This window comes from Dermochelys coriacea, chromosome 14, assembly GCF_009764565.3.
Source record: "Dermochelys coriacea isolate rDerCor1 chromosome 14, rDerCor1.pri.v4, whole genome shotgun sequence".
Lineage (NCBI taxonomy): Eukaryota > Metazoa > Chordata > Testudines > Dermochelyidae > Dermochelys > Dermochelys coriacea.
The window spans coordinates 23,108,572-23,124,155 of record NC_050081.1 but is presented as its reverse complement, the minus strand read 5'-3'; the positions used below and the strand labels follow the sequence as shown (position 1 = coordinate 23,124,155).

Below are 15,584 nucleotides of genomic sequence, written 5' to 3'. Positions count from 1 at the left end.
TTTCCAGCAGTTGACAAGAATGGCTGAGGAACAACGGGGTGGGGGGGGGTGGGAGGGGAGAGGGAATAAACTTGGGGAAATAGTTTTACTTTGTGTAAAGACCCATCCACTCCCAGTCTTTATTCAAGCCTAAGTTAATTGTATCCAGTTTGCAAATTAATTCCAATTCAGCAGTCTCTCGTTGGAGTCTGTTTTTGAAGTTTTTTTTGTTGAAGAATTGTCAGTTTTAGGTCTGTAATCGAGTGACCAAAGAGACTGAAGTGTTCTCCGACTGGTTTTTGAATGTTATAATTCTTGATGTCTGATTTGTGTCCATTTATTCTTTTACGTAGAGACTGTCCAGCTTGGCCAACGTACATGGCAGAGGAGCATTGCTGGCACGTGATGGCATATATCACATTGGTAGATTTGCAGGTGAACGAGCCTCTGATAGCGTGGCTGATGTGATTAGGCCCTATGATGGTGTCTCCTGAATAGACATGTGGACAGAGTTGGCAACGGGCTTTGTTGCAAGAATAGGTTCCTGGGTTAGTGGTTCTGTTGTATGGTTGCTGGGGAGTATTTGCTTCAGGCTTGGGGGCTGTCTGTAAGCAAGGACTGGCCTGTCTCCCAAGATCTGTGAGAGTGATGGGTCATCCTTCAGGATAGGGTTGTAGATCCTTGATGATGCGTTGGAGAGGTTTTAGTTGGGGGCTGAAGGTGATGGCTAGTGGCATTCTGTTATTTTCTTTGTTGGGTCTGTCCTGTAGTAGGTAACTTCTAGATACTCTTCTGGCTCTGTCAATCTGTTTCTTCACTTCACCAGGTGGGTATTGTAGTTTTAAGAACGCTTGATAGAGATCTTGTAGGCGTTTGTCTCTGTCTGAGGGGTTGGAGCAAATGCGGTTGTATCGTAGAGCTTGGCTGTAGACAATGGTTCGTGTGGTGTGGTCTGGATGAAAGCTAGAGGCATGTAGGTAGGCATAGCGGTCAGTAGGTTTCCGATATAGGGTGGTGTTTATGTGGCCATCGCTTATTAGCACCATAGTGTCCAGGAAGTGGATCTCTTGTGTGGACTGGTCCAGGCTGAGGTTGGTGGTGGGATGGAAATTGTTGAAATCATGGTGGAATTCCTCAAGGGCTTCTTTTCCATGGGTCCAGATGATGAAGATGTCATCAATGTAGCGCAAGTAGAGTAGGGGCATTAGGGGACGAGAGCTGAGGAAGCGTTGTTCTAAGTCAGCCATAAAAATGTTGGCATACTGTGGGGCCATGTGGGTACCCATAGCAGTGCCGCTGATTTGAAGGTATACCTTGTCTCCAAATGTGAAATAGTTATGGGTGAGGACAAAGTCACAAAGTTCAGCCACCAGGTTAGCCGTGACAGTATCGGGGATACCGTTCCTGACGGCTTGTAGTCCATCTTTGTGTAGAATGTTGGGGTAGAGGGCTTCTACATCCATAGTGGCCAGGATGGTGTTTTCTCTTTGGTCATTTGATTACAGACCTAAACGTGGCAATTCAACAAAAAAAAAACAAACTTCAAAAACAAACTCCAACGAGAGACTGCGGAATTGGAATTAATCTGCAAACTGGATACAATTAATTTAGGCTTGAATAAAGACTGGGAGTGGATGGGTCATTACACAAAGTAAAACTATTTCCCCAAGTTTATTCCCTCTCCTCCTCCCCCCCCCCCCCCGTTGTTCCTCAGCCATTCTTGTCAACTGCTGGAAATGGCCCACCTTGATCATCACTACAAAAAGTTTCCCCCCTCTCCCCCCAGCTCTCCTGCTGGTAATAGCTCATCTTACCTGATCATTCTCGTTACAGTGTGTATGGTAACACCCATTGTTTCATGTTCTCTCTGTATATAAATCTCCTCACTGTATTTTCCACTGAATGCATCCGATGAAGTGAGCTGTAGCTCACGAAAGCTTATGCTCAAATAAATTTGTTAGTCTCTAAGGTGCCACAAGTCCTCCTTTTCTTTTTGCGGATACAGACCAACACGGCTGCTACTCTGAAACCTGTCATTAATTGGAACAGTAATCAATTTTATTTAAAAAAAAGAAAAAGAATGACTTATGGCTGTTAGCTATAGCAGCGGTTCTCAATCTTTTTCTTTCTGAGACCCACCCAACATGCTATAAAAACTCCACGGCTCACCTTTGCCACAGTAACTGGTTTTCTGCATATAAAAGCCAAGGCACGCATTAGCGGATAGCAAGCAGGGCCATTGCTGGGGCCCCATGTCACAGGGGACCCTGCAAAGCTACGCTGGTCAGGCTTTGGCTTCAGCCCCACGTTGTGGGGCTCAGGGCCCCAGGCTTCATCCCCCATGGGGTGGGGCTTCAGCTTTGTGCCCTGGGCCCAAGTGAGTAATGCTGGCCCTGCTTGGCAGACCCCCTGAAACCTGCTCGTGGCCCCCTAGGGTGCCCCAGACCTCCGGTGGAGAACCACTGAGCTATAGTAGGTTTCAGAGTAGCAGCCGTGTTAGTCTGTATTCACAAAAAGAAAAGGAGTACTTGTGGCACCTTAGAGACTAACAAATTTATTTGAGCATAAGCTTTCGTGAGCTACAGCTCACTTCAGAAGTGAGCTGTAGCTCATGAAAACTTATGCTCAAATAAATTTGTTAGTCTCTAAGGTGCCACAAGTACTCCTTTTCTTTGAGCTATAGTATTACAGGTGTTTTCCTGGTTACAATGGAAAACAATATTTTAGGATGCCCTTTTGGTTAAGTTATATAAATTCAAGCAGTAAAATATTAAAAAGTCTTTCCACTTAAATATTTACTCAACGACGACGGATTTCTGGATCTCCTACTTTCAACTGCATATTGGTTGACTGGTATGGAAAGCATATATAATACAGTCTGCAATGCTTCTGCATCCAAACTCCCAGTTTAAATTATGGGAGTTTGGGGTGTGCGCAGATTGCAGGACTGGGTCCTGCACAAAGATCCTTCCTGCTCCCTCACCAATAGTATACTAAGCTAAAATTAAGAAACAGTCAGGACATTTCTAAAATACTACTCTACTGAACACCCCCTCACCAAAAACCTCAGGAGGTCTTTCAAGGGTCTCTTTCTCACATAATCTGAACATTTTACAACTTCATGTAGGATTAGAAATAAAAAAAATCTGCATCAGTTCATGCAATGGATGATGTACAGTTCAAACTTGCATGCTTGCACAGATTTTGTGGCTTCTATAAATCAAACACAAAATAAATTAACTGAGCAAAATACCTAGAGAAAGTAACCAAAATGAGTTGTAGGTTTTCAGTGAAGGGTTTTGCCACAGAACATTGCAGAAGGATCATTCATTTCAGCAAAGTTCAGGAGCAGCATCTAGCCATTTAATGAGGATTTACAGTAAGCTAGAGACATCTGCTGGTTAAGAATGGAACCACCACTGCTGTAAAATATTTTAACATCCCTTCTCAGGATGAATTCATGGCTCCCTATAAAATCAAGGCTACACATAAATGCAAAGGAATGTGTGTGTGTATCTGCCATACTATACATTTCAGATGACATCCTCTGTCAAAATTAAACTTGAGCACACACTTAACACGGGTTCTCACTTATAAAAGTTTCAATATTTATCAACCTTGCATAATGACAGGTTTCAGAGTAGCAGCCGTGTTAGTCTGTATTCGCAAAAAGAAAATGAGTACTTGTGGCACCTTAGAGACTAACAAATTTATTTGAGCATAAACTTCCGTGAGCTACAGCTCACTTCATTGGATGCATCAGGACTAAGTGCTTATTCTACCTCATGATATCTCACTTAACTGTACTGACCATGCTGGGAATTTAAGTATTGCAGAGCAGAAAACAGTTTAGTTCATGGCTGTAATCACTGGCTTGCTTTCTAACATGTTTAGAACTGTTGGTGGTTTGGATTATCCCTGTATTTCAGCTTTTAAGCCTCGATAAAAACTTATGTATATTTATTGACATGATTGTGAAGCAAGTTTTATTTCACAGGGATACATAAACCATGAAATATTTTTTCTAGATTAACTCCAGAACGCAATGAAGAAACCCAAGTACCCCATATAGTTCACGGTCACTGCTACCCTCTTTGCAGATCCCAATAAAATGAAAGCACCTCACTTTTGAGAATCTAAAGACATTTAAAAACTACTCTGTGTGATGTTATTGACTTGAACTGGGACCATATAGAACATAATTGCAACCAAGGTCCTGTAGTGGCACCAAGTCTTATATAAAGGGGGTCAAATGAGGTGTCTAAGACAAGGTTATGGTTTGCTGGTTATGATTATGCTATCTGTATATGTGTATCATTTTTATAGTTGAAGTTATGAATATTGGCTCTATACTGTCTGTATTCAAACTTATGCTAAGCTTCTGGGGGACACCCCAGACAAATTGGTATCAGCTCTGCCTAGCCTGCTTGATGGCCCATTAAGGACCATCAGATATACAACCAACCCACTGAGAGAAGGCAGACATGCCTTGGGACTTAGCAAGGTATGCAGGGACATACCTGTGGACAGAACTCCAAGGTTTTTCCAGGCTGTATGATGGACAGCTTGTCTTTGGGACCAAGAAAGAAAGACCACATAGCAAGAGAATATAAAAAGCTGCTGCAGCTCCTCCGTCTTGTCTTCAATCCTGCTTCATATCTCTGGAGGAACTTTGCTACACTGAAGTTTTGAACCAAGGACTGAAAGACCCATCCCAGCTGTGGATGTACTCCAGAGACTTGATTTGAACCTGCAGTTTATTCCATCCCTGCTACGAGCCTGAACCAAGAACTTTGCCATTACTGTATGTAATTGATTCCAGTTAACCAATTCTAGCTCTCATCTACATCTTTTTCCTTTTATGAATAAACCTTTAGATTTTAGATTCTAAAGGATTGGCAACAGTGTGATTTGTGGGTAAGATATGATTTGTATATTGACCTGGGTCTGGGGCTTGGTCCTTTGGGATCGAGAGAACCTTTTTTCTTTTACTGGGGTATTGGTTTTCATAATCATCTGTCCCCATAATGGGTGGCACTGGTGGTGGTGATACTGGGAAACTGGGGTGTCTCAGGGAATTGTTTGTGTGACTTGTGGTTAGCCAGTGGGGTAAAACCAAAGTCCTCTCTGTCTGGCTGGTCTGGTCTGCCTTAGAGGTGGAAAAACCCCAGCCTTGGGCTGTAACTGCCCTGCTTTAAGCAATTTGTCCTGAATTGCCACTCTCAGTTGGGTCCCCCCAGAACCAGCATCGTTACAGTTTGGTAGTTCAAAGAGAGAATATACACCATAACAAAAAGGTAATGACTTCTAATCGCAGGTTTCAGAGTAGCAGCCGTGTTAGTCTGTATTCGCAAAAAGAAAAGGAGTACTTGTGGCACCTTAGAGACTAACAAATTTATTAGAGCATAAGCTTTCGTGAGCTACAGCTCACTTCATCGGATGCATTTGGTGGAAAAAGCAGAGGTGTGTGGAAAAAGCAGAGGTGTGTGTATATAAATCTGTCCTCTGCTTTTTCCACCAAATGCATCCGATGAAGTGAGCTGTAGCTCACGAAAGCTTATGCTCTAATAAATTTGTTAGTCTCTAAGGTGCCACAAGTACTCCTTTTCTTTTTGACTTCTAATCGGATACTGTCAAAATAAAGTGAGAGGAATATGTAAATCTCTCCACTCTGACAGCTCAGCAAGCAAGAATCCAAATATATTTACCATTTTAAAAATCTAATGCAAGCAAATTTGTGGAACTGTCTCTCTAATATTCCACCTTATTCTTTTCAGAGTAGCAGCAGTGTTAGTCTGTATCCGCAAAAAGAAAAGGAGTAGTTGTGGCACCTTAGAGACTAACAAATTTATTTGAGCATAAAGCTTTCATGAGCTACAGCTCACTTCATCGGATGTTTTGCCAAGACAACTGCTCTGCTTGTTACAATAATCTTTTTGACATGTTTGGTAACTACCTTCCCACACAGTACCGCATAACTTCCTACTTCCTCTGATCTTACCATGTTTCGCTTTGGTGGTGTAAAGATTAAAGCTTATCCAATTAGCCACCCACTGCCTCCGCCAAGTTAATCACTTAAATCTTTGAAATCATCACAGAGCAGTGGAGTGTGTAGATAGCTTTTGATTATAGGAGCAGATTTAACTAATTATAAGGCTTAGCAATGTGCCCAAATATAAAAGATGAGGGGGTTTAAAATCAGGGGGCTGTGTCATTGCTTAACAAGTAGGGGCTTATCTTTCCGAAGGCATTGTTTCATGACAATTCTTATAAAACTTCCCAAGTAACTTAGATTAGTCAACCAGTGCTTACTTTAGACCAAGGCCACACATTAAGACTTACCAGCTTTAGAAGAATGATCAGCAAGACTGAATGTTAAACAAAACCTGGGTCAAATGACAATTGGCTGCATGATTAATTGAACATTCCCTTGAAGATACACTAGCATTCTCTGCAGTGTCTAGAGCACCTCAGCTTGGATTCACAGATTCATATTGAATGTGAGCAGCACAGTGGGCCACTGAGTGTGTGCTCTCATTTACACACTGCACATGCCAGGTTAGGTGATTAATTCACATTTCAGGCCATTCCTGGTTATCAGAACAGTATTTACGGATTTAAAGTATAAAGACACCAGATTGCCCAAGAGGGCTCCTCCAAGTCTGGGTGATGTACAAAGTGGTGGTGGTGGTACTATTTTTACACTCCACTACGGTCCTCATCAGGCACCTCTACAGATGAGAGGTGCCCATCAAAACTGCTCCTGACACTGAGGGCCAATACACAAGGTGCTGCCTCAGTCATAGGGGCTGAATGCTTCCCAGATCCCACCAGCCCAGGAGCAAAGAACAAACCTGCATCTAAACTGAAAAACTTCCCATGACAGAACTACCCCGCCAGACTGACCTAAAGATAAATAGCCTAATCCTGAGTCCACTGACTTTCATGGGAGCAGACTAGAGCGTGAATATGGTAAACTGTGTTGGCAAAAAGAAAAGGAGTACTTGTGGCACCTTAGAGACTAACAAATTTATTAGAGCATAAGCTTTCGTGAGCTACAGCTCACTTCATCGGATCCGATGAAGTGAGCTGTAGCTCACGAAAGCTTATGCTCTAATAAATTTGTTAGTCTCTAAGGTGCCACAAGTACTCCTTTTCTTTTTGCGAATACAGACTAACATGGCTGCTAATCTGAAACCTGTCATTATGCAAAGTGTTGGCAAAGTAACTGAGAAAAAACCAGATGTAACTGAAGAAAATGTGGTCTTGAAAAACAAGCCAGTTCCCTTCCATATCAAAACAGCAGCAATATCCCTCAAGTTATTTCTCCATCCTTCTTCATTCCCCCTTTCCCTTTGAGTGCGAGCAATGACAATATGGAATTTATCACACCCCAAGATGCTTGGAGTCTCAAGTCACAAGTTTCGTGTGCATGTGACACACAAGTAATCTTTCATTTGACATACCAATGTGAAAGTCACTTTTGAGATCCACTAGCCTGTAATACATCTTGACAGCGAGATTGATTAGGCTGTGAAACAGTCTCTCAAAGGAAGCAGTGGAAGCCTCATTGCTTGGCTCATAAAAACTAAGCTATAAGGAATATCTCTGCAGGGGCAGGGAGATACTCTGAGAATTACCCAATTGGACATTTCCATCTTTTTTTCTGGGCCTCCCTGTCATCACAGTGGTTCCAAAAGCTTCCCCTCCCTATACACCCTAAACAGGTTCTGATGCAGATGACTGGAAGGGGGAGGAAGGCCACTCAGATAATATTCCCACTAACACAAAATGTTGGCCACTACAGGCTCATCTATACAGGACAGTTTTACCAGTCATGCACATATAGTTATCACAATATAACTCCCAGTGTGGACAGAATAAGAGACTGTTTTAGCTTAAGCTCCATTCAAACAACAGAAGCTAAACTGAATCAAACAAAAAAGACACTGTTATACTGGAATAAGAGAGTCTCCTCACAGGAGTTACATTGTATAACTACAGTCGTTATACACATATATACAAATTCACACTTAACTCATACTGGTATAACTTTCCTGAGTAGACAAGTACTAAGGCACATACCATGATAATCATGCTCCAGGAAGTCAAAAATCACATTTTGTTTAACCCAGTATATTAAATGTCAAGAACAAATCTGGATCCTCTTTCTAGGTCATCATTTACCCTTCTGCAGAGCCTTCCTCCAAGGATCTCAAGTAAAATGGGTAAACACCAACCAAGATCATGTCCATGACTTGGACCACAGCAATGCTGAAGCCAGGAGTCTAGACTTTACAGCTTCTTCCTCTAAGACAGCACTCTCACTCTTTCTTCTTTCAAAAGGAAAATGGTTCTTTAGAGAGAACTGCTACCTGTGAAGTCACACCTGAGGTGATAGCTGTAACAATGGCTTCTCTCTGTTTTTACAATCCATTCGTTTTCTATTCACAAAATGAATCTGTGACAGTCACCCATGAGTCCACCTAAGCTTCTCTGCACTGGAGACAAGCAACTCCTCCTTTATTCGCATTTAGAGGACTACTTCTGAAACCAGAAAGCACACTACGTTCCAGCACTAGCCTTTCAGTTCTGAAACCATATTACCATGTTGTCTGGTCACAAATGAAATGAGTTTATTAGTTTCAGTGCCCATCACAAAGGACATTTATTCTTATCACAAACCCAGCACATTTCATTTGTTGAGTCTTGGGCCAACAAACCAACCCAAGGCAAAAAATGCAGCAGCAAGTCCAGACACAAAAGCAGACCAGAGTAGGAAACCTTGCTCAGTGCCTGCCGATTCAAAGAAACCTAAAAGCCAACTGAAACTATAGGGCAAAGGTTTAGAGCTGCCAGGAGAGCATGCTCTCCTACTGCCAGTTTTTCTGAGGCTAATGAATACTAATAGTAGTAATGAGTTTGAAGACCCAATCAGAAGTTTGAGGGCTACAAAGGCAGTTCTTCGACTTATTTTTCTGTGTATTTCAAGCATTTTCTTTTGATTTGCTCTTTGTTAAAAATATAAATACATAATTGTGGTCCTGACCACCTGTGACCATTAAAAACACACACAAACTCCCACCCCCCCTTATGGTATATTTTGCAAGAACATGGGCAAAAATCCTGTGCCTTGGATAAACTCCAGTTTGGGTAAATACTCTGCCTTACTAAAATCACCCTACTTTTCAGCTGTAGACAGTATTCACTTTCTGTGTACAAATGATTTGGAGTCTTGTCTGATAATGACCTCTGAATGTCTGCTCACTTAGTATGGACAGTGTGTGTAGGAACTTGCATAGATCACTCTACAAGGAGAAGTCATGGTGGAGACACATATCCATTAAAAACCAATGAAAGATAATGTTTAAATGGAGAGAAAATGAGCTCTCTGCAATAAAGATGACCCCACTCAAAGAGTCAAGTAAACAGCACCATCGCTCCTCCGCAAAATTCTAGTTGCATCCCATCCTAATTAAGGCCGACAACACCGGAAGGTAACTAATGCTATACTAAATAACGTAATGCCCTGTTCTGCATTCTGGCCCAAGCTGTCACTTGAAATAAAAATTAAGAGTATTATGGCCACTGTACTACACAACGTAAAACAGCATTACAGCAATGTTCAAAGGCTGTAAGCTCACTGAATGGTGACCAAATATAAACGGAGATTAATTTTGGTAAAACCTTCACAATTGTATGCCATGGGGACGATAAATATGTGATCACTGGTGCAAGAAGGTTAATGAAGGGAACGGCTATTTAAAAAAAGACTTCTGAAAATTTGGGCTGTCACATTAGGAATGGATTAGATAAAAAAAGCTGGTACAGAACCAGAAAAGTGTGTCACAGCTAGATCTTAAAACTTCATGTGTGGCTCTTTTTTATGGAGGAAGGTAAAGCTAACTTTCAGATTTAAAATGAAATCTGGTCTACTAAACTCCAAAAAGGGGAATTAAAAAGAAATCCAAAGCAATGCTTCTAAAGGAATCTCTTGCCAATAAAGTCGTTAATTTAACAGCAAGGAAAATTTGTGTGTTCAGCATGAGCAGCAGCAACACATGCTTCCTCTCCACTGACCTGCCAATATGTCATGGACTTGACTGGGCAGCAGAGAGAAGTTCAATTGCCAGGCACGTTCAGCCCCTGGCTTCTTTTAGAATTGCCAACAAGACAACCAACTGTGGTATACATACCACACCTGGCCACCAGGTGTGTGTCAGTTCACAATACAACTGCGCCTGTATTCCCCCTCCATGGTCCCTCAAGGGCACGCATACTAGGCATCGGTTCCTCAGCAGGCCCCTCTCTTGGGCAGAGACCCGAGTCTGTCTGTATCTCCTGACTGGGTTTTTTCCAAGCTTCACAGTTCCCTGCCTGCACTGTGATAGCCCCAGCAAGCCAGACTCACTATGCCCTAGGTCAGTGTCTTCCCAACACTTTCTCTCCAGAGGCTATACATAGCATATTTGCCTACAGTTAAAAGAGTTACCACACAGCTCTTTGTAAGCAAGTACATTTACTCTTAAGGAGAAAGTATTATTAAAAACAATTTTAAAAAATTACACATACACTAAAAGCTTACCCAGGGTCACCCCAACCCCAGCCTTCGGCTCTCCTAGGTGTCAATCCTTCCAACCTTTCCCTAAGGATTAGGACCCTCCCTGGGATAGAAGGTCCTGTCCATTTGCTGGATCAGAAAGCAGGCCCCAAGTCAGTCTGTCTGCCCATCTCTGGAGAATCCAGTTTGAACTACTACATCTCAGCTTCTCCAGGTGGTGCTACAAGCCAAGTGAATTCTCCTTATCACCCCCACTGTTATTAGCTCCCGGATAAGCTGTGGTTACCCTCCCTAATGGAATTACATACGATCCCTGGCCCACAAAGAACCACAACTTAATACAGTGAGATCTCCCAAAGATATTGCAGGAAACTGCCATAGCTGTCACACCCAGAATTTCTAAAGGATCTAGAAATTAACATGGAATTTTGTTTATTTCCTTGTTTGTGCATAAACATTGTTGATGTCAGTGCAGGTCTAGGGATATGTTCTAGAATTTCCTCACCCTCTGCTCCCTGTGCAGCAGCAGCACACCAAATACTATCCTAAACGAGTGGAGTGTTTTCTTATTTTTCAAAGACCACATTTCAGCAGCTCAGGTTAATGTATGTATCGACTGGAACAAGCAATGCACAGGAGTCTTCTCGGATAATCAGTCCCCAGGGAAACCTCTGCATACTTGTGATTTTACATGTTTGAGTAAACTCAGCTCTAAATATAAAATCCAGACTCTGGACAAGTCTGAGTCCATAACACAATTAATGGATTATGGACAAGTCCATAGTTTTACTATCTGAAATCAATGTAGTATTGACTAGATTTAATTTTAGCTGTTTCAAAACACCATGTTGGCGAACAAGAGAGAACAGGAATAGCTTATCCAACTTAGTACGCTGCAGCATCGTAGGATGCAATGTGCCTCTGTTTTGGAATTAATTTTACTAAGGTTTACCACAACTGAATTTCCACACACGTTATTTCCTTATTAGTCCAAAGGCCACTTGGTGGTTGTTTAAAATACGAGCATATATAAACACATAGTTATAAGCACTGAGCAAATACTTACAATCTGATCTTGGAAGATACTCTCCCATTATGACGTGGAAGGGGTAAGGAAAATCTCTGACAAAGAAACCCCTAAAAGCTTGTCTTTTTACACACTATAATAAACAAATGTCGTCATTGCTGGTTATTGGACTTTACCTAAAGCAAGATGAGGCAGTTAAGGGCTGAACCCCAGATTCTGGCCCAGTCAAGATTAATGGCTGGACCACTTTCATCAAGGTTTTCCTCTAATTATATTTTGCAATATTTCTAACTACTAAACAATCATTTATTTTTAAACAAGCTTATATAACTGAGACACAGAGGTTTCATGGCCCTGTTCTTTGCAAACAATTCTCACGTTAGACCTGACAAACTCACTACACCAAACATCTCTTACGACATACTTATCCACAGAGTAACATGTAAGGTATCCATATAAAGCTCATAACTTGACAAGATTCAATATTTGTGAGATGTATGTACAAATAATATTTAAAGAATAATGTATACATCTCTAAAGTAATCTTTATGGACTTGAATTAAAAAAAAACAGTCACCAGGCATACCATGTTACAGTAAGCAAGGGGGAGTTGTCACTCCTCCCTACTCAGCTGGCCAGGTAATGCAAGTTTATATAGGTTTCAGAGTAGCAGCCGTGTTAGTCTGTATTCGCAAAAAGAAAAGGAGTACTTGTGGCACCTTAGAGACTAACAAATTTATTAGAGCATAAGCTTTCGTGAGCTACAGCTCACTTCATCGGATGCATTTGGCCAAATGCACAAGTACTCCTTTTCTTTTTGCAAGTTTATATAATCAGCCAAATATGAGCTCTTCTTACCACAGCGTCATATGGGGAGCTAATGCAATCCTGGGATGCATGAACATGGGAATGTCAAATAGGAGTAGAGAGGTTATTTTATCTCTGAATTTGGCACTGCTGGAATCCTGTGTCCAATTCTGGTGTCCATAATTCAAGAGAGACGTTGATTATTAATTGGAGAGGATTCAAAGAAGAGCCACAAGAATGATTAAAGGAATAGAAAATTGGCCTTACAGTGATAGACACAAGGAGCTTAATCTATTTATCTTAACAAAGAGAAGGTTAAGAAGTGACTTGATTACAGTCCAAGTATATGTATGGGGAACAAATATTTGATAGTGGGCTCTTCAATCTAGTAGAGAAAGTCTAACGCTATCCAATGGCTGGAAGTTGAGGCTAGACAAATTTAGACTGGAAATGAAATGTACATTTTTAACAGAGAGAGTAATCAATCACTGGAACAATTTACCCAGGGATGAGGGTGGATCCTCCATCACGGAATTTTTAAATCACGACTGAATGCTTTTCTAAAATCTCTGCTCTAGGAATTATTTGGGGGCAGTTCTCTGGCTTATGCTATACAAGGGGTCAGACTAGATGATCACAATGGTCCCTTCTGGCCTTGGAATCTATGAATAGTCTACCCTTGCCACACCCCAAAACAGTCTTCAGTGGTTTTCCATTGACAACTGCAAATGATCAAAACCACTTGGAGGTGGAAAGGACGGTTACAGCAGGCAGGAGATTGCTCACGCTACGAACATAACAAAAGACTGTTTCAATATAACAGTGTAGGGAAAGGCACTCTGGATCTCTTCACTGAGGAAACCCCTTAAAGAGCAGGGGGCTTTCAGTGACTTTTGGATCCTCATTCTTGTGAAACCAGCCAGCTCTGCAAAGGACCGAACTTTGGGGAGAAAGCTATTTTATTAGGTAGGAAAGGTAACTACTGGTAAGTGTAGGGCCAAGTTCACATTTTAGCATTGCAACCAGTTGCTTCCATCACTTTCTCTCGTTTCTAGTTAAATCTTTGTTCTTCCCTAAAATGACTTACTTTTATTTTATTATAAGCACTCACAAGTGCTGTGTGGTTTCCAAGAGCAGTTGTTTGAGATAAAACTGATAAGCTGGGACACACTGCACATTTTGGTGCAGAGGATCTGTAACTACTAAGAGTTGCCCATGTCAGGGGCCAGATATCCCAGGGGAATGATTTTAAGGGATTTGGGGGTTGGAGTGCCCCTATTGTTAACCTGAAAGGTGAACTTAGGACTGGCATAGCCCTGAAGTGGATGCTTGGAGATGTCAGGGAGCTGACCCCCAGCCACAAGATGACAGACTCCCTCCTGCTGGAGGCAGGAGGTACCAAAGTGACTCACAGTCCTGGGTGCCCTGAGAACCGTCACAGTAACTAATTTACTGCACCTTGTACCTAATTAACCATATTTTCTATATTTCTATTACCTCAACCCTATTCTTAAGTAAGATAACACTGGTATTTCACAGATTACTACACGTTTAACCCAAACAATCCTTCTTTCTTATACCATCAGTCTTTTTGGTTATACACTTTGGGCCTAACTTCCAAACAACTGAATATGAACATAATTCATCCAGGGCCCAGCTCAGGTCTACATTCCTAGGTTCTAGTACAATGAAAGGCACACTGCACACTGGTTCATCTATTGACGCATTCCAGAGTGCCCCCTCACCACCAGGCATCCATTGCTATCAAACCCATACAAGTCTAAGGCAGTGGTTTACAACCTGGGGTCCGCAGACCCCTTGAGGTCCATAGACTATGTCCAAGAGGAGCGCAAAAGGTGACTATGAAACTAAAGTTTCAGATCCCAGAAAGGCACTCTGTTTTTCTGATCAAAAGTATGTGAATGCCCCACCTACAGGTCAAAACCTGGAATTGTTGTCATTACCAGAGAAGTCCACCGTTTAGGACCCTTTCTCACATTGCGTCAAATGCTGTGGAGACCACGTGCAACATTTCTAGTTGAATTCTGTTCAGTCAGTTTTCAGTCTAAGATTTCAGAGGCAGTGGTCCGCAGACCACAGGTTAAATTTCCAAAAGGGTCTGCACCTCCATTTGAAAATGTTTAGGGGTCTGCAAATGAGAATATAAAAAAGGTTGAAATCCCCTGGTCTAGAGAGTAAAGAGACATGCTCACTCACCCACCAGATTCCTGGTGATCCCTAGGAACATGCTGGCACCTGAAGAAAGAGACTAGATACACCCTCCTGGCCCAGGAACAGCAGCAGCTCTGTTGCTGAGTTACTGCTGATAAGCTTCTTCCAGGGGTTGGGGCAAAATGTGCCCCTTTGGAGCAGTGCATGAGACTATGAGTTCCACATAGTGCTGCAGAGACAGTACCAGAAACTATCCACAAAAAGGGCTCTCAAATGCACAAAGTAAACAAGCCCAAGAAGAAGGCGGTCTCTAATCTTCCAGTTTTAGTGAACACAGGTGTTATTTTTAACAGCAGCAGGTGACAATACATTAATTCAGAAGTGTGATTTTTAAGCTGGCCTACATCTACATTTTTACATCCCTCCAGAAAAAGACACTTGCCTTCTTTGAGTGCATACACACATGCAGAGCCCTGAAGTGGGACTGGGATCCCACAGGACCCACTGCCAGAATAGCAGGGGCAGAATTAAAATTAATGATGCGGGGGGGAGTGGGGTGGGAATTGCAGAGTGGGATTAAAAAACAGTCCTGCAGAGGGCCCTAAACACATGCTCAACAAAGACAAGCTATTACAGCTCTTCACTAAAAGGGGTAACACCTTCAGGGCAATTCCCCCAAAGCACACAGGGTTTCAAAATGCAGAAGTGCTGTCATGCCATGAAACTAGTATGCAAACTTCAAGAGTCAGCACAAGGAGTAGGAAGCTTTTGAGTCAGGCTTGACATGTATGTACAAAACCAAACCCGCAAATTGGCAAATTTGTCTCTACAGACACAAATGTGCATATACAAAAAGAAAAGGAGTTCTTGTGGCACCTTAGAGACTAACACATTTATTTGAGCATAAGCTTTCGTGAGCTACAGCTCTCTTCATCGGATGCATTCAGTGGAAAATACAGTGGGGAGATTTATATACACAGAGAACATGAAACAATGGGTGTTACCATACACACTGTAAGGCGAGTAATCAGGTAAGGT

At 42.0% G+C, this 15,584-nt stretch overlaps 1 protein-coding gene across 11 annotated transcripts in view; it reads right to left on the bottom strand.

Annotated features, from left to right (window-relative positions):
• The window catches only part of STX8 (syntaxin 8), a 172,761-nt gene that overhangs the window by 137,616 nt on the left and 19,561 nt on the right, over positions 1-15,584 (bottom strand). The gene's annotated exons all lie outside the window — the stretch shown is intronic.